Raw genomic sequence first — 25,775 nt, forward strand, 5'->3', positions numbered from 1 at the left:
CAGTAACACCATAATGATACACCTGCTTCCGTGTTTACAAAGCAAGTGAGGGATGTATGCCACTGATTTTGAAATACATTTAAAAATGAGATGGGTGGATGGCGCAAGGGATGGATCAATGGGTAAAATGCAAGTAGAGAGAAATGTTAACTGTCAAATCTAGGTGATGGCTGTATGAATGTTCACAGTTCTTTCGACTCTTCATAAGACGTTGGAGGCAAGGGCACACTACACAGCAAGGAAGAAGACTGGGGTCCTGTGGGTGGCTCCCATGACATATTAGTGAGCAAACACAGGCACCACTTAACAGCGCACCGCGCCCAACTCTATTTATGTGACACTCGGCATCAGAGAGCTGTGGTGATGGAAATCAGGACAGGGACTAGCTCTCGATGATGGTGGGATTTACTGATTGAAAACGGGCACAGGCAAGCCTTCTGGTTGTTGGAAATGCTGTCTGTCTTGATCTGGGTGGTGTTTACACAGGTGTATAAATGTAAAAATTCCCTGAGCTGTCTATCGGTGCTGCATGCCTCTTACCGCGTGCATGGTACACCTCAGATGAGATTCTCACTCAAGCAGCTCACAGCTCTGAGTGCCCGCCCCTCTCTGTGCCAGTCATTCGTTCTAGGCACTTTCTGATGCATTTACTCGGAAAATCATTTCAGAGAATTATCTGACAGGATACATTACTTAAGCCTTTAAATGCAACGTGGAACGATTTCAGTTTCTCAGGAAATGACTGTCATCCTTGGGAGTGAACTGGGCTGCAAAGAAATCACGAATGTGTCAAACTCTTCACCCCTAGCAGTCCTGACCCAGCACACGCGGGCCTTTTCTGCCCCCTTCACAATCAGATTACTTTCAGGAAAAAAAAAAGGGTACCCCACTGACTCCAAATTTCTGCCCTCTGGTGTGAGATTCAGCCCTGAAGGTGGAGAAGGGAGATGCCACCCCCAAACCATACCACATGGAGAGTCACCCCCAACCATACCACATGGAGAGCCACCCCCAACCATACCACATGGAGAGCCACCCCCAAACCATACCACATGGAGAGCCACCCCCAAACCATACCACATGGAGAGCCACCCCCAACCATACCACATGGAGAGCCACCCCCAAACCATACCACATGGAGAGCCACCCCCAAACCATACCACATGGAGAGCCACCCCCAAACCATACCACATGGAGAGCCACCCCCAACCATACCACATGGAGAGCCACCCCCAACCATACCACATGGAGAGCCACCCCCAAACCATACCACATGGAGAGCCACCTCCAACCATACCACATGGAGAGCCACCCCCAAACCATACCACATGGAGAGCCACCTCCAACCATACCACATGGAGAGCCACCCCCAAACCATATCACATGGAGAGCCACCCCCAAACCATACCACATGGAGAGCCACCCCCAAACCATACCACATGGAGAGCCACCCCAAACCATACCACATGGAGAGCCACCCCAAAGCATACCACATGGAGAGCCACCCCCAAACCATACCACATGGAGAGCCACCCCCAAACCATACCACATGGAGAGCCACCCCCAACCATACCACATGGAGAGCCACCCCCAAACCATACCACATGGAGAGCCACCTCCAACCATACCACATGGAGAGCCACCCCCAAACCATACCACATGGAGAGCCACCCCCAAACCATACCACATGGAGAGCCACCCCCAACCATACCACATGGAGAGCCACCCCAAAGCATACCACATGGAGAGCCACCCCCAAACCATACCACATGGAGAGCCACCTCCAAACCATACCACATGGAGAGCCACCTCCAAACCGCACCACATGGAGAGCCACCTAAGGAGTGGATGTCCTTGTAAAAGCCTTGACTCTCCTCTGGGAGACATTCTAGTTCATAGGACAGGCATCTCCTCTCTTGTCCAAACCCCAAGATCATCGCTTTCCAAATCTTCCCGAAGACCTGGCCCACTGCATCACAGGGACAAGGCACCCCCAGGCTCGTTCAGGAGCATCCTGAAAGGAGGTTGCTGGTGAGAGACAGGAGAGCTGTCTCCAACAACAGACACCCCATCCCTTCCAAAGTGCCGCAAATTCGAAAGCAGTGCCTCCTGAATGCAGGCAGCGTGGAGTTACACGGCGATTTCTGAAAAAGCAATACAACAGAAGACATAGTAGAAATAGAGATGAATTAAGATCCAGGAAGGCAGGACTACCCACACCACAAAAACCTGGGGAACTTGTTTTAAAAATGCAGATCCCCAAGTTTCTCTCCAGACATAGAGAATTAGAACCTCTTGGAGTGACATTCAATTAGCAAATTCACACTAGGATCCTCTTGATGTAAAAGATTGAGAATCATAACCTTTTGTAAAGAGTCCCTTAAAGGGAACAGACCCCTTCATTCATCCCTTTACCAACCCATCCACTCACCTATCCACCCATCTGTCCATCCTTCCATCCATCCATCCATCCATCCATCCATCCATCCATCCATCCATCCATCCATTAATCCATCCATCCATCCATCCATCCATCCATCCATCCATCCATCCATCCATCCATTTATCCATCCATCCATTATCCATCCATCCATCCATCCATCCATCCATCCATCCATCCATTTATCCATCCATCCATCCATCCATCCATCCATCCATCCATCCATCCATTTATCCATCCATCCATCCATCCATCCATCCATCCATCCATCCATCCACTCACCCACCTATGTATCCATTCTATAACTATAACTCTGCTGTCTTCTCTGTGCCACGAGACAGACTATACTTTCCTTAATGACCAAAGACAAAATTCCCTTATACCAACGAGTTTTACAGAGAACCACATCCACTTATAGTTGTATAATCATCAGTCCGATCATATGATCATCATTAAAAACACACGCATGGTGTTTCCCCCATCTTTCTCACTAACCTGTATAAATCTATTTTCTGGTTTCACCAACTCTGTATGAAGGACTGCCTGAATTTTAGGGAGAGTATGATCTGGAACATAACCACTGAATGCTTGCCTTGAGTCTGCTTTTCAAGGACACTTGTACCTTTATCCGAGAGCACCAGAGACTCAGGGGTCTGCTGGTGGGCAAGCATGGATCTATAGAGTTGATTACTTTCTGAGACATCCAGCTGTAAGTGAGTAATGTCTTTCCCCCAAAGATACTCCGTGGAGAATACACTATGGATTCTTCTGTTTCAGACAGCTAAAGAGATTTGGGTACCAAAGCAAGCCTTGTAGTTTCTGAAGTTATCTACCTTTAAAATAAAGTCTGCAAAGATCTGTGCGTGCGTGTGTGTGTGTGTGTAATAGATATGACCACTGAGGCAGAGATTCAATAAAAGATTACGCCATTTTGCAAGAAAAAAATTAAAATAAAGCAACTAAATTGAAAGGACGTTCCAGAGCTCAAAATGTTCCTTTTGAATTAACGGCTGTAAACCTCTGTGTCGGAGCCCTACACCCAGCAGCTGATGACACGCGGAATTATTATGATTGTTGTGCTGTGTCGAGTTTCCTTATTTAGTTCCCTGTCCCCTCCAGACAGCAAGCTCCTAGAAAGCAAAGACCATTTTTCTCTTCCTCACCGCTGGGCCTGTTCTGTGCCCGACAGTGCCCGACTCAATAAATACCTGCTAAATCATAGATATAGGTCCTTTCCTGGTAAGAATGTGACAAAATGAGGGAGTTGTTGCAATTTCGAATGCCTTTCACCTAAAGCAAGTGACTGATCTCCACTGGGTAACAGTCTCCTTTCATGTTAAGTATCGAGATTGTTAGAGAACAGATCAGGTAACTGAAGAATGAGGAACATCAGCCAGTCACTCAGCAACACTCACTGACTGTGGGTGAATGTACCCGAGGCAAGCACTCCACTGGAAGACAGGGAGCCCTGGTCTATAATATTCTGTCATTCTCAGCCAGAGGGAGGGGGGTTTTTGATCTGTGACCCAAATCACGGCCAGTTTGCGGTCGAATATGGCAAGTCCAGTATTAGCGGTTTTCTCTACCACAACATGGGTGGCCAGACACGATTTCGCTGCCTCAGCCTGGACTCTGATGTGTGACCAACCGCATAACCCGTCTTCACTCACTCCCATGACATCTGAGCTCACCAGTGCTCTGTCCAACCAGTCTGACCCACCCGGCACCACCTAAGGCCCAGACACTGTTGACACTTCCCTCGGGCACCCAGAGAGGCTGCCCTCACACACGTCCTTGACTCCCAACTGCAGCTGTACGTTGGAATGACTTCGGGGGCTTTTGAACATCCTGATGCCCAGGCTGCACCCTTACCCACTTAAGTAAGACCTTGTGGAGGAGGAACCCACGCATCGGGATTTTTTTTTTTTTTTTTTACAGTTCCTCAGGCGATTCCAGTGGATGGAGAACCACAGAGGGAGCACGGCTTCCCCCCACGGTCTCAGATCCATCGGTCTGTCCATCTGGCCTCAGGCTTCCAGTCTTTCTGACGTCATATTTGTACGGGGTCTCATCAGTACCGGGACCTCCACGTTCTGCTGCCCACTTTGACCAGCTCTTTGATCTCGTGCCCTCATATCACAGTGAGATTCAGCACTGATGGTTCTGACATTCTAGGGGCGGGTGGGGGGATGGAGGGAGAAAGTAGGGATGGTGGGATGGACAGTCAAATGGGTAAAAAGACTGAGAGATGGACGGACGGACAGATGAGTAGTTAACCCTGTGAAGACTTCTATGGTAACATCTGAGTAACTTTATCACTCTTTCCACATGTTTTCGTCCTCAACTAGATGTTAAGTTCCATGAGACAGAGACCTAGAAGTTATCTGTATTCACGTTCTCAGAGCCTCGGGTAGTACTCAGCCAGCGGTGGGGACAGCGACAGGTAAAACACATATGACTTTTGAAATGAACTGACTATTTAGTTCAATACCCTTATTTCTACGTCTATCTAATATCTTTCCAAGAATAGAATTTCTTGGTAGGGAGAAGAATGAAATTTTTTTTTTTTTTTTTAAGAATGAAAATCTTGAGTGAGGGATGCTCCGTTGATACGTTACCTTCATACTCTACAAAGAAATAGCTGGTTCTGATTAAAATATCTAACTGGAAAATGGTATTCCTGATCTCAAGAGAAGGTGGGTAGACAAGCATCTGAACACATTAGATTACTTGATAGTAAGTGTCTCACTGATGAGAACACTGAGGCTTAGCAAATAACTTATTCGACATCCTAAACCCAGAGCTCTTGTCCTCCCGGTCCATGTTTTTCTCTTGAATCAAAGAAAGAATTTTTAAACTTTGTAACCCCCTTACTTACTCTTCACCCCCTGCCCCAAATGTGACCTGTTTTCAGATCAAACACTCCAAAGTGGCGGTGATGGTTGGTATTTTCATCAAGCTGATTGGATCCTGGTGACCCCTGCCAACACCGTGTTGTATTTGAGTTGCTGGAGGGCACCAAAGGAAAACGCGTGAGTCGTTGGTCGGACCCACCGGTGCGGTGGGGATGGCGCCCCCTTCCTCACTGTTAAAAATACAGTGTGGGTGCCTTTGGAAAGTACAAAGCACCATAACTTCCCAAATTGGCAAAAACTACCTGCTATGGATTGTAGTAAAGTGTGTTTTTAAATTATTTCAGAACCATAAAACCTCTCCATAGAGAGTGCTTTGAAACTGCAAATTAAATATAGAACATCTATGAACTGTATCCATTTTTACAGTAAGTATATATTTCCATGGGGGTTTGTACCATCTTTTTTGTCTAGTTACACTAGTTAATAATGCAGTGAATTTGCAGTAATAGAGTAAATGTTATTTTGATGACACTATTTGATTAAATTAAAGACGACATTAAAAGGACCATTTCAATAAAGAACGAGAAGATCCAGAAGTAACTGGGGCTGAGTGTTTAAGTCAGCTAGTCTGGCGGTCTTAAAAGGACCAAATGGAATTTCCTTCACCGTGTGAATGATGAGCGAGCTAAGGAACAATAGGACCAAATAATATACGGGAGAATATGAAGGCTCAGATTCCAAGACCCAGGCAATTTTAGTGATTTGACGCAGGCTTGCCACTCACAAGAAAAGAGCCCGTGTGGCCTTGGGAAAATGTAGAAAGGCATGAAGTAAAACGAAAGTGAGAGAGCACGGAGATTTGTAACAAAATGTGCTGAGGTGGTGACAGGGAACTGAATTGTTGCACAAACAAAAGGGAAGACGTGGAATTAGTCATGCCCCCCCCCACCCCCACCCCGCCACCTACTTCTCTGCAAATTCACAAGTGCACGTGCGGGCCACCCACACCTGAGCAGGGAAATCTTTGAGACTGGAAAAGGGAAAAGGGGAAGAGAGTCCTAATTAGTTCTTTCAGCCCCCTGTTCATAGGGCGCTTGCAAATAAAAGTTCTCTTCCTGAGTGAGAGGCTCAAGTTCATAAATCAAGCGGCTGTTTGAAAATCCCTTGACTGAAGTTCTTAGAGACAGAGTCGATCTGAACAGACATCCCTCGGCAACGTGGCTGAGTTACGAATCACGGGCGTTTCGGCAGAAAGGAGACCCAGGATTAGAGGTGTGCGGTGGTGGCGGTCCCCCCGTTCCCACAGAAACACCTGCTCTGCTGCCTCAGCCTCAAAGACAGGTGACATCTCTATCTCCACAGTGGGCCATTGGCTGTTGACATGTTCAAGCCCGAAGCACTCACATTTGTGATTGTTTTTACAACTAAAAGAGAAAAGGGGAAGAAAAAAAAAGAAACCCTCAGCTCCAGTGAATATAACTCTTCCCTGTGAGCTCCCAAGAACATTAGATGCTCCGTTTTCCTCAGATAATTCATCTGGTCGTCACTGCCTGTTGGCATCTCAGCATAATTCTTTATTTCCGCACAAACAGGGCTGGTGGTGTGGTGTGTTGGAAAAGGGATGTGCCCCCATCTCAGTAAGTATTGGCTCTTTAATTGAAAATGCCTCACAAGGCGATATTCATGGTGTATTTGACTTTCTGAGTATAAACCTGGGCTGTTTATTATCTTCCCAGCAGTAAATCACTTAGAGACAAAGCATGATATAAAACGTCACATCAGGCAAGTCTATTAAATAAAGTACAGGGATAACAGACATTATGGTGCTGAGATCTTTAAGGCTGAACAGAATCCTCAAGCTGCTAGCAAATTTGTTCTTGTCGAAAGATACCCATGTACTTGGAAGGACAGCGATTATTCAGAAGAGAGGGCAATCTTTCTTTTTTATAAAATATGTTTTTATCGATTGGAGAGCGAGAGGAAAGGAGGGAGGGAGGGATGCACAGAGAGAAACATCCGTCTGTTGCCTCCCACAGGCACCCTGACCAGGGGCGGAACCTGCAGCCTGGGCACGTGCCCTGACTGGGAATCCAACCCACAACCTTTCGGTGCATGGGGCAACACTCAACCGACTGAGCCACGCCACCCAGGCAATGACAGACTTTCTTGGGGAAAGATCCTATTTCTTCGAGTCTTGAGTGTTTGAGATACGCCCCTTGACAGTTTCCAAAACAGCAGTAGTCTCCGGCCCGGCCCGCGGGCTGCTCTTTCCCCCAGGGGGCTGGGGCAATGTTTGGAGGAGATCAAACTGCTTGTTTGTGACACACTTTCAGAACACGAAACCGACGCTGATGCAAGCTCAGAAAAGAATCAGGTGAGAACAGAGGATTTTAGGGCCGAGAAACGAACCAGGACGATACCACACTGATGGACTCGTGTCAGTCTGTCCAAACCCAAACACCCAGAGTGAACCCCGATATAAACTGTGGACTTTGGGGGGTAGATTCATCGACTGTAATGAATGTGGGGGATAGTGACTTGACAGTGGAGAGGTGGTGCGTGTTCCAGGGCAGGGGAGACATGGAACGTACCGTATTTTCCTCTCAATTTTGCTGTGAACTTAAAAATTGCTCTAAAAAACAAAGTCTGTGCAAAAAAAGTAGAAACAAGTCTAATAAGAGATAAACCAAAGAACTTACACGCATGTATGCATAAGCAATGGACGCAGACAACAGTGCGGTGAAGGCCCGGGTGGGGGGGTGGGAGTGGGGAGGAGGGTGTCAATGGGAGAAAAAGGAGGGACATCGGTCATAAAAAAATTAATTAATTAATTTTAAAAAAAGAAAGAAAAGGGGAAAAAAGCATACTTGAAAAACTATGGTGGTAAAACATGCCCAGTGCTACCTTCAGCATGGCGTCTCTGCTTGAGAACGTCATACCGTCCTGACCGCAACCCGCCCTCACTTGCTCCGGTAAAACTCTAATCTCTTTCGGCCAAGTTCCCTGGGACCCTGGAGCTCACACCTCCCACTCGCCTCATTTGGCTAAGGTGTCCCAGCACACTCCAACACAGCCCTCCATGCTTCTCCTGACCAGTTCTTTTAGAGACCAACACCTGTTTTAGACCGGGAGGGACTCATGGAGGGCGTCTGGGGAGCTCTGCTGAGCATCACTTGAGAACAAGCGCTCCTGCTCCACCAGAACTAGCCCTGGTGTGTGACACCTGCAGGCTCTCCGCCTCGCCCTGATAGCAAAGTTCCATTTCCATGGGGAAAAGTGCTATGTAGCCTTTGACTGCCGTCCCCTCTCTGCAGAGCACCCTGATCAAGGAAGAACAAAGTGAACAAGCATCTGCTTCCTGGAACACCGCAGGTCATTTTTATTATTGCTCCCACCGCCAACCTCAACTCCCATACGTAGGGATTTGTCCTATACTCCGATAGCAAAGGGTCTTTGAGGCCAGAGTCTATATCTGAGTTGTTCTTATTTATGTGTGTATTTCTAGCTCCTGGCATGGGCTTGGCATGTCGCTGACGCTCCACCTATACACCAGGGGAATCAGACATTTGGGCAGCTACATTATTTTTAGAAAGCCACTAGGATATCATTACAGATTTTCAGTAAAATATAAAAGTTTCACCGTTCATCTATCTATGCATCATTTATCCAACCATTCAACCATTCAACCATCCATCCATCCATCCATCTCTCTAGTCATCCATCCATCCATCGAAAAAAAATGTGCAATAATACCTACTCTGCCATGCCTTTTTATGGGTCATAAAAAAAGAAAAGAAGAGATGAATAGAAAATGAGTGAGATATGGTCCTTGCCTTGACATATGTTGCTGCTGAGTAGGAGAAATAACGTATGAAAGCCAGGACCATGTCTCGTCCATCTTTTGTCCCCTGAAGCATCTTGTGCAGGGACTTTGATTCAGTAGCAATCGGTAAATGCTGGCTGAATTAATGAATGAAAACAAATACAATACAAGGCAGTAAGGGAAAAGTGTCTGATAAGTGCAACAGACAAAATGCTGCAAACTTGTGGAGGGGGGATTGATGGCGTCCAGCAGGGCACCTCGGGGAAGACGGACTTTGAGCTGGGAGAGATGGGCCGGCTCCCAGTTGCAAGAGGGAGAGGAGAGCCGGGCATTCCAGAGAAGAGTCACCCGCTCGTGCGGGCAGCTCTGTAGTGCTGTTGCCTGTTGCACTGCTTGGCAGAGGAGCAGGACCTCAATACACATCTCTGTTTTCTTTTTAAAAAAATTTTTTTCTTTATTGACTTGAGAGAAACAGGAAGAGGGAGAGAGAGATAGAAACATTGATGAGAGAGACATCGACTGGCTGCCTTCTGCAGCCCCCCACTCGGGACTGGGTCCACAACCTGGGCATGTGACCTGACTGGGACTCGAACCAGCAACCTCTTGGGTTGACGCTCAGTTACTGAGCCACACAGGCTGGGAAGCTGCATCTCTGTTTTGAAGTAGATACCTGCTGGGTATTAGGCTGAAGTGAAGGGGACAGTTTTTGCCTACAATGAGTCTCCGAGGCAATAATCTCCAGAGAAAGACAAAGATACACTGGGGGTGAGGATGGTAGAATGTTCCATAAAACAGCAATTTAAATGGCATGGAGTAGAGCAGAGGTGCTCAGGGGGCTCTTGATGAATAGATTTCTAGTTTGACAAGGTCTGAATCTTGTGCTTGCAATTAGCATCTATTTGCATACCATTGGCCTGCAAAGCCCTTAAAAAGAGTGTGTTCCCTAAAGTAGGTTAAATATGACCCCACCCTGCAATTGTGCCTACAGTGTTGATTTGTTTCACAAACCCATTATCTTCTACAGACAAAAGATGGACATTAGCCCAGTCTAGGGCCAAAGGACAAGACTTGGACTCCATTTGCTGGGTTTGATCAGAACAGGAGCTGAATTTTCCAAGGACTCTAACTTGGAGGTTGGAATGTCAAGGGTGGTCATCTAGAGTTGAATTAAATAGTCAAGCCAGCTAGTATATGGTCAGCCTCACCACAATCACTACTACCACCACCACCACCAACAACAACTACTAAAAAAAAAAAAAAAAAATTCCAAGGAAACAAAGCAAAATCGGGGAAATGAGTGATTTGTCATGAGCACTGTGTGGCGTTGCTGAAGCCTTAGCTGGCCCATGCATCCTGTGTGTGACTGGGCGTCAGGTTTGCTTCCCGCTTCCCTCTGCAGTTCCTGAGCTGTTCTGGAAGCCTGAGAACATACTCACTCACTCACTCAGTAAACACGCGTGGACTGCTAAGCCCGCGGTGGGGCATTAGGGATTCACTGGTGAATGAACACCAACACGTGGCCTCGGAGCTTACAGTCTAGTGTGAAAAACAAGAATTTCTAAATGGCCCGGCTGGTGTGGCTCAGGTTGATCATCGACCCATGCACCAAGAGGTCGCCGGTTCGATTCCCGGTCAGGGCACGTGCCCAGGTTGTGGGTCCAATCCCCAGTGGGGGGCATGCAGGAGGCGGCCAGTCGATGTTCTCTCTCATTCGTGTTTCTATCTCTCTCTCCCTCTCACTTTCTCTCTCTCTAAAATCAATAAAGACAAAAAATTAAAAAAAAAAAAAAAAGAATTTCTAAATAAGAAGGGGGAAAAAAAGTAAAATCACAGCATCACAGCTCCGTGCATTGCTATTAGGAAGAAATGTGCAGAACCATGAGAACGTATAGGAAGAGTGGATGCGTCAGGGATGTGTTTCTGGAGGGAGTGACAAGTCAAAATACAAAAAAAAAAAAATGAGTGGAGAGAAAGAAGGGGCCAGAAGAGCATTTGTTAAGGCTGCGGCAGGAGGCAGCAAGGAAAGTTCCAGAACCTGAAAGGAAGTTGGTGCAGTAAGAGGACAGAGAATCAAGGTGAGACCATTGGGAAATGAGACCAAGGAGGTAGGGGCCAGATCACTGGTAGGAGCTGTCCAGGGGTCCACCTTTATCCCAGAGCAACAGAACATCAATGGTGTGGTTTAACCGGGGTGCAGGGGTCGGGAATTGTTTTTCTGCCAAGGGCCATTTGAATATTTATACCATCATTCGTGGGCCATACAAAATTATCCACTTAAAAATTAGCCTGCTCTATTTGGTCAGGCTCATTTGGTGAGGCTGTGATGTTCGCTGGCACTGATGTCAAGGGCCTTATATGATGTCATGAACGTCCCTGGGCTGGACGTTCCCCACTCCTGACCTGGTGTGGGGAGGGTGATGGCATACCCAGACTTGGGTTTCAAGGTCACGTAGGCCATGTTTGAAAAATGGCCTGGAGGGGGAACCATCCCCTGCTGGGTTCAATTGCCCTTACCTCCTTCTATGGCGAGGATGCTGCTACCTGCCCTTGTCATGCTGGTGTCAGACACTGTCTCCTGTCCTGCTCAGACCTTCCCTGCCATCTGCAATCCTGGCCGGACCCCTTCATGACTGTGCATGTCCCTCCCTCTGGCCCCTTCCACAGGCCCAGCCTGGTACTCACATCACTGGTTCCCAGGTGCAGAAAACAAGTCTCCCAGGTGCAACGGTCTCCAATGCCACTGGGGAGGATTCTAGAGCGAGACCAACATCAAATAAGATTGTCACGGTCTCCTGGAATGGGTATTGCTGTAGCAACATAGCTGCTGTAAGGGAGGAGGTCTGTTGCTTTTGGCTTTTCTAGATCCATCTCACTTTTCCCAGCAATAGCATACCTTCTTCCCTCCATCCTTCACACTCGATATGGCTTGGCTCAAGCTGATCCCATCCCCCAGGTGCAAGGTGGTATTCATTCCAGGTCCAGACAGGATCTCCGTGATTGGCTTAGGGACGGACATGTGACCCACTAAGGGCCAATGAGAGTCCACTGTGGGAGGTGCTGGACTGCTCTTTCCCCCAGTGCTCCTTGAACATGAAGGATGTGGGCACATGTTGCTATTTCTGTCCTCCCTTCCCCTTCCAGTTCCTTCTTTCTTTCTTTCTTTCTTTTTTTTTTGGCCTAAGCCAGTTTGGGGTGGGGTTTTCCTTATTCACGACTAAAAATAAAAATAAAAATTTGAGCCTCATCTTGTCTCTTGCCCTCACTGATCACCTATAAATGCTGTCGCGCCTGGGAGTTAAGAGAGGAGCTGGAGTCGGTTGGAAAGAACTGTCCACCTAGTGAAGCCCTTGAGCCTTCAGTCTCCACACCCCTGGCCCACACCGGGCCTACAACAAGGAGCCGATCAGAACCGTGGCCGTGAAAGTCTGCTTTTCCCCAAAGGGGTCAACCCTCTTCAAGGGTCCCCCCAACTTGGCATGGTGCCAGTAGATAATTTTAAATGTCTTTTGCGATATCCAATGTCATTGCTGTCAGGGTCGAAGAGCAGCCATTATCAAAATGCTTGCAGGAAGTATGGCCCCAGGGTGAAGGCTCCCAGAGCAAAACTTTTACCCCGCATAATGGAAGTTAGTTCAAGTTGAATCGTTGATGGGTTTAGAAACCCACAGATCCTCACACCCCGAACCTGTGTGTGTATGTGTGTGTGTGTCTGTGGTGTGCCTGAAGAGGGAAAATAATTAGACTTTGAACAGCCAGGGTTCCGCTTTTCCACTCCTTCTCAAAGCCAAGTGCACCTGCTTTAACTGAGCTTCCCACCCAGCATCCTATTCCATCAGGAGCTGATAAGACCAACAAGCCCCTTCCTCCCAGAACAATGGCATGCCACTGTGCTTTTCCAGTAACAAACATTAAAAAGTGCTCCACTTTTCTTTTCCTTTTTCCTCAAGGAAATAACCATTGACTGAGTAACTTCCCCTAAACCCACCACTCCCCCGCCCTGCCCGCCATGCATTCCATTTGCCCTGAAGACTACAGATTCAGCCCAAAGACTGGGAGGAAATACTGGACAAGGAGGGATGAGACGGGCCATCTATCATCTACCAAGATAGGAAAGGCGGGATCATTCTGTCCCTTGTTTTTAACCAAAACCCGGAACGAAACAGAAGCACATTCAGTATTCGGTCGTGGAGAACGTGGCCTCTGCTGTCAGGCCTGGGCTTGACTGCTGGACTGTACTTGCAGCTACGTGGCCTCAGTCCTCTCATCTACCAAATGGGCGTATGGCAATCAAGTTAAAGAACCACGGACAGCTCTGAGCAGATCCCTTTCCCCGCCTGTGACAAACACTAAATAAATATTGCTGTTACTACTGAGGAGGTCGATCTGGGTGCCAAAAGTTATAAAGATGTGGAAGGACATGTGTGATCTACCACTGAGATTCCTCAGGCCGGCACAGTGCGTTCAGCACAGTGAGGCTGCCCTCACTCAGGAGGGCCCCCCCGGGACCCGCCTGCCCTGCGGGGTGAGCCCAGGGCAGCTGCGGCATTCCGTTTGGAGAAGTCACACATACACCTCAGTGCTTTGTCCAGATGGAGTTAACACGAGACTTGGAGAGGGGGATTAAAAGAATAGAAATGTGTTCATCTGTGAAATTAAAAGTAGTACAGCATGACATACAACATTATGCGTTGGGGTTAGTCAAAAGCAATAATTAGGCTGAGTATGACTCTGAACACACTCATAATCAAACAAAAGCAATTCAGTTGAATGAGGAGAGCACATTCCCTTGGGAGGGGAAGCCGGGCAAAAGGCAGAGATGGACCAGGAGCCGAGCTACGTAGATGGAAGGCTGGTTGAGACCCTTCCGTGAAAGGCCCCGAGCGAGCGCCGGAATAGTTTTGTATCGCAGCCGTAACAGACTCCCATCGACTTAAAACAACACATCCACGTTGTGTCTCACAGTCACCACGGGTCACCCAGCTGGGGTGTCAGCCTTCTTGGGGGCCCTGGGGAAGACTCTGCTCCAGGCTCACTCAGGTCATCAGCAGAATTCAGTTCCACGTGGTTGTAGAACAAAGATCCCATTTTCCTGTGGTTGGGAGCCTGTGGTCCTTGTTTTCCCAGCAGCTGTGGGCCTGAGGTCCCCATTTTCCCTTGGCTCCCAGCCTCCAGAGGCTGCCCATAGTGCTTGCCACGTGGGCCCTCATCCTCAAAGTCAGCAGGGTACATCAAATCCTTCTCATGCCTGTCATCTCTCTGCCTCCTTTCTGACCCATCTCCCTGCCTCCTCTTCTGCTCTCAAGGGCACCTATGACGACATTGAACCTACCCTGAAAATCTCCCTATTTTAAAGTCAGCCGATTAGTGACCTTAATCATCCCCGCCCTTTCATCAGGCAATGCCATCCATACGAGTTACAGGAGGGGGGCCAGAGGTCTGCCTACTACAGTCCCTGAAAGGGCTCCCCTGATAAATGGGTGCTGGCACCTCTCCCAGGGCGGGGACTCCCAAGGTTCCCGCTGCTCCGATGGCAGGCAATGCCTCAGGAGAGATGAGGAGGCCGAGGGAATCACGCGAGCTGTCACGGGTGTCCGTAAAACAGAACAGAGCTGTCGTGGGGACTGGGCTGTCCAGGATCTGAGAGGTTCTCAAAAGCAAAAATGCCATTAGAGTCTTACTTCTGACTCTCTCACGAGAAAGTACATTTTTCAGTCTGGCCACCCAGAAAAGACCCACGTTCTGAGATCTGTGAGGTGTGAGTCCTCTGTGCAACCTCATGAAGACATCCAGGAAGCTCCTAAAAGGGAGACAGGCAGTTCTCTGGGGGCTCAGTGACAGGTCTCCTGAACAGTCGCAGTGATTAGGTAACAGCCAGCACCACAGTGGTTTGTGGACAAACCTGCTACCTGCCAGGTAGGAGCAAAGGGCTGCGTTCGGCATGATCCGCGCTCTGTGCAGCAGCCGCTCACAGGGACTGAAGTCCCGCGCGGTCTCCCGGGGAAGCCCGCTCCTTCCCCTGAACAAGCCTGCGGGCTCCGCGGCCCATCTTGCCTTTCTTAGTTCCTTCCTCCCTCCCTCCGCCTTTGACTTGCTCTAGAACGTCCTTGGACCTAATGCCTAAGAAATAATGATTTAATTACCGGTGTTTTTTCAATGACATAATTAAATATCCTCGGTGAGATAAATCAACTTGAACCTGTTTGGAGGGCGCTTATGAGCTGCCCTGGAATATTTTATTTTGGGGGCTTCTCATACACATATTTTGGCTTTTATGGATCTAAAATTAGGTTTCCAATTTAGGCCCTAGAGGCAAGCGGTAAAAATGGTTATAAATAGCATCTAGGTGCCACATTCCTTTTGGCTCTTTTTAAGGGGCAAAGTGGGAGGGGTGGGGGGAATAGTTACTTTATTGAAAAATGCAAAGGATTATCCTCTGGTTTAATATGGTGGCCTGCTACCTGATCACAGAGAAAAGCAGGCGTTACTGGGGAGCCATCCTGAAAAGCCATACAGACAGCGCAGCAGGGGACCAGATCTGCAGCCACGCCTCCTGCCCCCCACCCACCCCCAGCTCAGCATTCTCTGGGTCTACCGGTGCTCCAGGGAGGGGGAGGAGGAGGAGGAGGAGGAGGAGGAGGCAGGTCTCCTAGCCTCTCACCTTGGTTCACACTCTCCTGTCTGACACAGGCAGGGCCACAGTTGAGGGGGGAGAAAAAAATAAACAACTTCAGCTCGGGGCTAACACAAAAAAAAGAAATGGTTTCTGAAGCTAATGACAGTGTTCCCGCTCCCGCTTGGGGCCGAAACAGCGAGTGAGGACGCTAAGCGGCTTGGGAAAGTAGAACCTTTAGCAAACTCCTGTGCAGGCCTCCAGTGGTATTTTCCTCATTTATTTCATCGTGGTGGGTTTTTTCTTTGGGGTACTTTTTTGATCTATTTTTAATGGGGGGCTAATGTGCATGTCTCTCCCCACCCCTTTCTTTTTCGCGGGGGTTTATTGAGAAGTCAGGCATTTTGTCAAAGAATCTTTCTTTTTCAACTCTCTCCTCTGAGGCCGCACCAGGGCTGAGGGGGAGAAATTCCTGCTTCCTGATCCCACTTGATGCCTGCGGGACTGGTTCCTAAAGCTCCTTCCAGGAAGAACTAGCCCAGCAGCTTGGAGAAGGTGCGAGGACCCCGCCCCGCGCATGCACCCCGAGGCTGGCTTGGTGCAGGGGTCCCTCCGGGCCGCTGGCCAGTTCCCTGGACCACTTCATCCACGCGCCCCACCTGCCTTCCATGGACGACCTGATAGGTAGAAGCCCCCGCCCGTTTCCCAGGCCTGCAACACGTCTGCAGAGTGCAGACATGTAATCATTACATTTCCCCGCGCCCGGGGAGGAGAGAGAGAGAAACTACCTCTTCGGGGCTGAATGCCGACATCTCTTCATTGTGTGGATAAGTGAAAGTCCTGTTCGGCTGTTTGCTGTCAGCCTGGGAGCTGTTGACTCCTTCAAATACAGAAAGACAAACCAGGCTGCGTGGACGGTGTTCTCTGAGCGGGGAGAAAAGGAAACCGAATTTGAAGGCATTGGCGAAAACCGCCAGTCAGAGGGCCGCATCGTTCCCGCACGGCTTCCCTGAAGTGTCACAGTGGAGTCGCTGTCCGAGTCGCCCATAGCCCCTGGGGAAGGTGAGATGGTATTAATTAGCCGGCAGGGACAGATGAGAAAATTAATAGATGGGGAAGTGAAATGACATCTGCAAGGTCACAAGGGGAGTTAAGGAAGGAGCCAGCACTGGCCCCAGTCGAGGGTCTGGGAGGTAAAGTCCCAGACCCCATGCTCGCCAGCTTCTGCCCAGCAAGCACAGAGCTCGCATACAATGAAGCCTAAAGAGAAAGCATTTCAGGATTTTGGAAAGTGATGGACGGACGAGGCAAATCAAAGGTCTGTGAAGACAATGTGGGGCAGGGGGGCACACAAGGAGGATCTGAAAAATATCACAACTGTAAAGTCTCCTCAGAAATAAAACCAGTAGTCAGCTCAAACAGAGAACACACCAAAACAGCAAGAAGGGGGAGAAATTATGAAACACAAAGGCCAGGATGTTTGGGGAGGATCGGGTAGATATAAAGAGTAACAATGTCTGCAAAAGAGAACCAAAGAACATATATGCATGTACGCATAACCAATGGACACAGACAACAATGCTGATGGGTGGGGGGGGGGGATGAGGAGGAGGATATCGGGGGGGGGGGACATCTGTAACAAAAATAAATTAATAAAAATTGGGGAAAAAAGTAAAAAAAAGAGATGTAAAAATAGTGGTCAAACAAACTTTGGTTAAGGTTCAAACGAGAATTTGTAAATTCGGTCTTTTTGACAGGGAAACTCTGAATGCGTTAAGATGAAGGAAACCATCGATTTCACAAGCCTGAGCCAAATCGCCCTCTCATTCCACACTCTGAGCTCACACGGTTTTAAAAATCAACCAAATGACGGATTCGAATTCTCACTTTGAATGGTTTCCTTTAAAAGTTCAGGCTCACCTGAGGATACCTGGATGGCCTATGGACAAGGATGGAAGAACTGTGCCCTTATCATTTGTTTTTCACTTATTCCAGACATTCAGGGGGAGCTTTTTCGCTGACCCTCTCCCTCCAGTGTTCCGGATCCGGCCGCATTATCGGGGAAGCGGCTACGCGGAACTGTCAAGGCATCTCTGCACTTCCACCTCCGGGGCCAAACTCCTTATTTATGTAGGTCAAGAGCCAGGTTCAGAACAGCAAACCCTGGACACCGTGACCTGCACCCCCCTCCCCCCCCATGGGCTTGAAACGCTCCACAAGCAATCAAATCGGTGACTCTGAATTCAGAGCAGTTCCGTGGGTGTGCACCAAACTCAGCACCACAACCTGCCCTGGCCACGGCAGGCCCAGGCAGATGTGGACGACGGCGGATCTCTGCCGCCGGCTGGGCAGATGTCCTGTTCATTATCACTGCACTCTTTGCTCTCATCACCGGGGGATCATTAGACCCCCTTCCCCAGGTGTAGCAAACACATCTTGAGCACCTTGAAGGTAAGAAAGTTCCTGTCCTCAAGGAGTTCCCAGTCTAGTAGATGAACCAGACAAGACCATTTTCATTTGATGTAATAGACGCTGGAAAAGGTAGAAGCTGATGATGGAAAAGAGAATCTCAGTCATGAAGGTGAACTCTACCTGGAAGGGGAGGGGAGAGGGCTGAGGTGGAAAAGATTACCCAGGGAGGGTTGGTTTGTGCTGACTCTTGAAAGACAAAAATCAATCCAAACTCAACAACAATCTCATCACGGGCTGACAGTACCACGGCCAAGAGAAACTTGGGAAGAATTCTCAGAAATCAATATACCCCTGGTTTTTGTTTTTCCTTCGAACCTTCTTCTCTTGATGAGCTTCTTAACTATCTGGCCAAATACCTGGAAACAGACCCTTTGACGACAGAAAATCAGGCCTTTGGAATGACTGGGGATGTCAGCAATGCAGGGCTTAGCTAACACAGGTCTGGGTTCCCCCCCCCCGGTTGGGGTTTGATCTCAGAAACTGCATGACCCTTTCTGAAGCTACACCAGCTCTTGCAAGCCATCAGGGAGCCACCAAGCCCACCAAGCAGTGGTGGGAGCATTCCTTTCAAATGGCAGGACCCAGAAAGCTGCAGGGAGGTTGGGAGTCTTGGCTGGGCTGCTTCTAATTGCTGGTTCACACTCAGCTACTTTGCAGGTGTCCCACCCTCATTCTGGATTTTTCCAGCTGTGTCCAGGGCTGCACGGGCAATGCAGTGGGGCCCTTTGCCTCCGATCTGTCTTCCTGAGTGGATCCATCTATGGCGTGTCAGATACAGTGAGAGAGAGACTGCTCTGATGAAGCCCTATAAGCATGTAGCATAGAAGTTCTGGTAACTCAGCTACACTTGAAGTTTATGCGGCTGGGTCTTCCTTGTCTCTCCCTCTCTGAGGTCTCTAGTCCTGGGCAGGTTATCTGACCTGGGGTACTAGACCCACAGCCCCGGAAATAGGACTAGAGGAGATATATGCAGTGAGTATATTGACGTCAAAGAGACCAGAGTTTGGGTCCAGGGTCTGATTTTTATTAGATGAGTGACTTTCTACCCCTATACCTTAGTCTTCTCATCTAGAAAATGGGTACAAGATGCCTCTGTCACAGGGTTGTTCTGCAGATTGAAGAGAAAAGGGGAGAAGTTGCATAGTGCGAAGCTAAATACGTGTCACATAGAAAGCCCTCGATAGATAGTATCTATTATTCGTTTTAAGCACCTATTATGTGCTGCCCAGTGGACTCCTTATCTAGCTAAGTCTTTACAGAAATAATGACTGGTTGTCAGCATTGTCCCCATCTACCACACGAGAAACAGAAGCAGGAGAGGTAAGGAAAAATGAAGGCGGGCTTCAAGCCAAGGTTTTGTGTCTGTCTGATACAAGTCAAGACTGTTCTATTACACATGCAAATAAGCTCTTATTTCCTTGGGTGAGAAGAGGGTGGGCTGGCAGAAAATGGACAGGCAAAGGATGTCTCTTTCTGAAGAGCTGGTCTTGACCTGGGACCTCACTCATGTTATTTAACGTTAATCCCTTGCAGTCAACCAGAGAGAAGAACATGGATCAATTTCTTAATTCTAGCTCATATTTGCCTGAACAATCTCCCAAAATATATCAAAACGGAACTATCCCCCCACCCCGTGTCTTGTGATGACCATCAAGTTCAGTCAGTCAAGTTCAAGGTCCTCTTATGTGTTCACTCAAGTCAATTTTATCTTGATATGCACAGGTGAAAAAAAAGTGTCTCAAACTTTTGAGATTCATCTACCTTTAAAATGTAACCTTTTGTCTTAACTGTCTGAAATAATGTATTTTAGCAGGCTTTTATTCATCCTATTATTCCCACCCCTAAGTTACAGAGGTCAGTTTTTTTATTGTTGGAAGTATTGCAGATGCCCCCCCCTTTCCCCCATTGACCCTCTCCTTCCCACTCACACCCCCCTCCTGCCTTCCCCAACCTAATGGCTGTGTCCACTGGTTGTGCACATATGCATATAAGTTCTTCGGTTTATCTCTTCCCACCCCTCCCATCCCTCTGAGGTTTGTTAGTCTGTTCCCTACTTCCATGACTCTGGACCTCTTTTGGTCAGCAACTTATTTTGTTCACTATGTTCCACAAATAAGAGTGATCATGTGGTATTTGTCTACCTCTGACTGGCTGATTTCACTCAGCACAATACTCCCAGGTCCCTCCATGTCATCTCAAAGGGTAAGAGATCTCTCTTTCTTACAGCTGCATAGTACTCCATTGTGTATATGTACCACAGCTTTTTTATCCACTCATCTACTGATGGGCACTTGGGCTGTTTCCAGATCTTAGCTATTATAAATACATTATTTTTAGAGGGAAGAGAGGAGGAAGTGTGTGTGGGGGGGCGGTGGTTTAAATAAACTCATTTTCAAACTTTGCAAACTGCTGTCATACATTTTCCCTGTCCCCCGGCTGTTCTCCAGGGCATTTAAGGGACCTTAGACACGTGGAAGACTGGGTTGGAGACTCTTGACTTTCAGGATGATGACTTTTAACTCCTAACCAGGGAAGGACACTTCTGCAAGACGGGTTGGCTGTGGGGGAAACAGCTGACGTTATTTCAGAAGCCTAATTCTTCAGGGGGATTGATTATGACTTGGTAGTTTGCATCAACGACACACAAAGAAGCATCCACTTTGCTTCTCCATGCAAATTACACCCAGGTTCCTAGAAAGAAGGGACTCTTCATGTTAGAAACACCACCATAAGTAATTTGGACCAGGGCATACGGGAGAATAATTACCCACGAGCCCCTGGATGGGAAAAGATTGACACTGGGAAAGAAAAGCTCAACCAGTGTTCCCACCCACCTGCGTGCCCAGCTGAGCTCATCCACCTGCATTAGCCTGTGGACTAGGGCACAGTGTTTTCAGTGAAAAATGAGACCGTAGCACTTAATTAATGCCATGCTTAAATAAAGGCCCAAATAAGCAGGCAAAAATAAAAAATACCACAATTAAAAAATATATATTAGTCAAGGCATAATCCTTGACTTACATGAAGTACTCTTTTGTTTTATTCCATTCCTTCTTCTTTGTATAATTTCACTGTAAGGGGATTAAGCGTCTTTTCAAACCCAGGGAAGGAAATCAGAGGCCGTCTTCTTCCCTAGGAATCTGGGGAATGCAAATACCATGTATTGCAGACATAACAAATGCTCTCTTTTCTGAGCAGTCTCCCATGATTTATGAAAGGTGTACCTCACTGTGGGAAGATAATGCCATTTGAAATGGTCCATTTCATAAATCTATCCCCCTCGTCCCCAGCCGCATACAGGACTACTATGAACTCCTGAATCCAATAATGTTTTCATCCTCTATTGACAAAAAAAGGGGGGACTCTGTTTGGAGCGAGGTAATGATGCACTTACAAGGGAGCAGCAGCTAACGCTCTGTCTCCAGGGTTTTCCCTGGCGAGGGCCACAGAGCTTCTAAGGCCGGGAAACTTGGATAAACAAAATGAAGAAATAATCAACATGCGAGACATCCCTAATGTCCTTTTACTGCTAGTGGCATTAATTATAGCACGGGCCCAATCCTCCCAGCGACCACAGAGCCGAGGGTTGTGCCTGAACACTCTCTCCACCACATGACAGATCCATCCTGCGGAGCTGGGCTGCTTCCTATTCATCCCTGCGCCGGTTCAGTGGGTCTGCGGGAACGCGTCCCGAACACGACTCTGCCAGGGGAGGCAGTCGGGGACCAATCATAAACTTCAGTGAAATTCATGGTTGTGAGTTTTTCTGGTCCTAACGAGGGGGACATGATATATACATGCTGACACCATGCAGGTTCCAGAAGACCCAGATGAAATATGAGCGGGGGACAGAAGGGACTTCCTGGGGATCCAATGACATGGACGGCACAGACGTGAGGAGTGACTACAAATATGCGGCGGGTGCGACTTCTCGGACTGCAGTTGTATGTCAGACTGGGGTCACCTCCTTTTCCTGACGGACTCTGAAGTGCAGGAGGAAGGGGACCAGGAGGTGACACACAGCGCCTTGGCGTCATGGAGACTGACAAGGGACACATTACTAGGCATGGAATGCTCCCTTTGCTAGGCATGGAATGCTCCCTATTCATTAAAAAGGAAATAAAGCCCTGGCCGATTTGGCTCAGTGGTTAGAGCATCGGCCTGCGGACCGGAGAGTCCCGGGTTCGGTTTCCGCTAAGGGCACGTACCTTGGTTGCAGTTTGTCCCCGGCCCCAGTGGGAGTCGTGTGGGTGACGACCAGTCAATGTGTCTCTCTCCTCACGTCCATGTTTCTCTCTCTCGTCGATGTTTCTCTCTCTCTTCCCCACTCTCTCCCTCTCACTCTATCTGAAGATAAATGCAATAAATGTCCTCAGGTGAGGATTAAAAAAAAAGGAAATAAAGTTATATTTTCAAAAAAAAGAAAAAGGAAAAGGAAACCATATCTGCACACGGTTAGGGGTATTTTAACCTTAGTGGGGATCAGTGCATTTGAGAAAACCCATCTGCCCACCACTCAGATACTAATGGATTAAGAAGCAGATACAGCACAGGATGTAAGATGGAAATGATGTAAAAATATGAATTTGAAAGAACTCCTAACATAGGATACTTGTCCTGATATTCTGGAATTTGCATATTTTGACTTGTATTTAAAAAGCAATTTCAAGGTCAGCTTCAGTGGCGAAACACTGAGCGAAGATGGGAAGTAACCCCATTAAAAGTCCACCAGTGTTTTGCATATTTATTTTTGTTCTTCTATAGTGAGCAATGACGACTCATAAATCAAAAAATCAGGGTAAACAAATACCAAAGAGGTTATTTTATACAAAATGTATACTCCTTATTCTATCTATTTATACACACAAACATTTCTATTACTCGAATTTATAAAGTGTGTAATACATGCATGCATGCTTTAAAAATCTGCATATATTTGCATAAGATAGAAAAAAAAAAACTATATTATTGTCCCAAGTCTCCAAAGACCATGGCCGAAATAAAATGAGGATCACTTTAAATGCATTTTTGTATAGTGGGATGGAAGTTAATGTTTATTTTTAAAAGCTTTGGGCCTGTTATTTTTTTTTTAAATAGAAATAGATTTACATTTGCCAGCTATGTAGATTTCATGGTCTGACCATGAACATCCTATGCAGCTGAACAGGATAACCTTGGGTCTTTCCAACAGGATTCAAGGAGCTTCAGCAAAAGCACATAAGATATCAAAATCAGCATCCATACCTCTACGCAGAAAAGATCATAGAACTCAGGGCCCCTCAAGGAACAGGGAAGTGGTGTGAAGAGGGAGTGGAATTTGGAGAATTAAAGGTTTCCTCCGAAAGAGGTGGGGATACTAAAAAATAGGATTTCCCCCAGTAGACGTGGGTGCTCCTAAAGTCTCAACACGTGTGTTTCAAGAAACTTCACTCTGATAATTTGATATTTGATGTTTAACAATTTGGTACAGTGGCATCCTAGGCCATTTTAGAAGCCACGTAAAAGAACAAAAACAAAAACAAAACAGCCTTGTTTATTTCCTTGTTTTACTAAAAATCAATCCTCTGCTTGAAAAACTTTCAGCCGTTTCCAAAACAATTAAGCCTACCCTCAAAGGATAAAAACATCTGCCACCTAGCCCTGGCCAGTTTGGCTCAGCAGTTAGAGAGTCGGCCTGCGGACCAAAGAGTCGCGGGTTCGATTCCAGCCAAGGGCACGTACCTTGGTTGTGGTCCATCCCCGGCCCTGGTCAGGGTCCTGAGGGAGGCAGCCAATCAATGTGTCTCTCTCACATTGATGTGTCTCTCTCTTTCTCTCTCCCCCTCCCACTCTATCTGAAGCTATTTGAAAGAAAATATTCTCGGATGAGGATTAAAAAAAAAAATTGCCACCTATGACATGATGCCAAAGCAGGAATAATGAATCAAAAGAACCAGGAATCAAAAGTAATTCATAAAAAAGAAATTCTACAAGGTGTTCCCAGCAACTGCAGAATCATGCACCATCAGCTGAGGGACACGCATTACAGAGAACGGCAAACACAAGCCCAGGCAGGAGCCTTTCCAGGCCAGCGGCTGCCTCTCCTCCATCTTTAAAGCACGGCATCCAGTCCAGTGTCTGCCAGGCAGAAGGTTTTCAGCAAATATACGTTGCCTGTCAACGGCAATCCACATGTCTCTGTTCCAAGAGGCACCGGCAAGGAGCAGCATGGACGTGACTTGGCGTCCACTCTTGTGAGCTGCGGCTCCAGTGGGGTCTTTGTCCTGCCTAGGACCCTCCGGTAGCTGCCCAGTAGACTTAGACATTCCAAAGTTTTTCTCTCTCCAATCTCTCATTCCCAGGCCCTCTCCATCCCTCTTCCAGCATAACTGGCCATGTAGCCATTGCTTTTCTCTAACTTGTACCTTGCTCGCTCATTTATTTGTTGACTGTGTAACTGCACCAAAGCAAAGAGCCTTCGTCTGCTTTCATCGTTATATCCCCCAAACTAGTCCATCGTAGGTATTCAGTAAATACTTGTGGAATGAATGAACGAATGTACTAAAATGCCCAGAAATAACTTAATGGTTGCCGTATTTAAGAGAACCCTGCTGATGGTGATCCCAAGTACTAAGTGACACGTAGCTCCAACAGCTGAATGACCTGTGGATTGGGGCCACCAAGACAGCTGCTGGGGACAGAAAAATGAATGAGGTAAAGCCTGCGCCTTTGAGGGTCTTCCTGCCTCTCAAGCTCTCTGTGTCCCAGGCCTCGGCTGATTCTTCACACTTGATACATATCCCCACAGCAGACACCGTCGGCCATAGATGCTAATTCTCGTCTGGAGGTCAGGCTCGGAAGGACTGTCCCTACACTAGTCTGAAGAGGTAGAGTCTGGCAAATGCTGGTCTCCTTCAGCCTCTGCCCAACGTGCCATGTCTCCAGCCCATTTCCACATGTGTGGAAATCCTGCCTTAACATATGTTCATTATCCTCTCAAAATAGCAACCCTCTGTCTTTCCTGGGGTCTAGGGAGGTCCTGACATATAAAGACAGAGGAGGGCATTGCAGGGAGTCAGGATTTGAAATCACAGGGTCTGAGTGGGAATCCGAGGTCAGCTGCTGGCTGCCCACCCTGGAGAGAGTCACCAAACTTTCCTAGGAGGATGAGTGTAATAATACTCATCACAGGACTTGGAGGCTTATTTCATACAAGAACAATTCAGTCACTTAAGACTATGCTTAATAGAGAGCTTGGCACTCTAAAAAGCTTAATACATATATGTTTAGCAGCTCCACGTAATTTACATAAGATCACTTTGTTACTATGCAATCATTATACATGCATCTAATTAGCATAATTAAAAATACAGATCTATTTGTGAATCAGGGTAAAACGTTGCTCATACTATTCTGGTAACTTTGAAACATTTAAAAAATTACAGTCCTTCCCCAGCCCTGCAAAACAATCCCGTAGATGTGCCCCTCTTAATGGAAACTTGATGTAACAAAAATATTTTAAAATCTAGGAATGGGGATGAGTAATGAGAAGGCATTATTGAGAGGCCGACTTAAAATCCCTGTAGTTTAAAACCA

At 47.4% G+C, this 25,775-nt stretch overlaps 1 protein-coding gene and 1 long non-coding RNA gene across 2 annotated transcripts in view; both read right to left on the reverse strand.

Moving 5' to 3' along the window:
• WWOX (WW domain containing oxidoreductase) overlaps positions 1-25,775 on the reverse strand; it is a 954,172-nt gene that overhangs the window by 217,741 nt on the left and 710,656 nt on the right. The gene's annotated exons all lie outside the window — the stretch shown is intronic.
• On the reverse strand, positions 9,137-16,759 carry LOC118639527. The gene is made up of 4 exons (XR_004961189.1): positions 16,517-16,759; positions 14,797-14,915; positions 11,801-11,870; positions 9,137-9,255 (listed from the first exon to the last, which is right to left on the reverse strand). It is a non-coding gene; the product is annotated as an uncharacterized LOC118639527 (long non-coding RNA).

The sequence above is a fragment of the Molossus molossus genome, unplaced genomic scaffold (genome assembly GCF_014108415.1).
Source record: "Molossus molossus isolate mMolMol1 unplaced genomic scaffold, mMolMol1.p scaffold_m16_p_21, whole genome shotgun sequence".
NCBI classification, from domain to species: domain Eukaryota; kingdom Metazoa; phylum Chordata; class Mammalia; order Chiroptera; family Molossidae; genus Molossus; species Molossus molossus.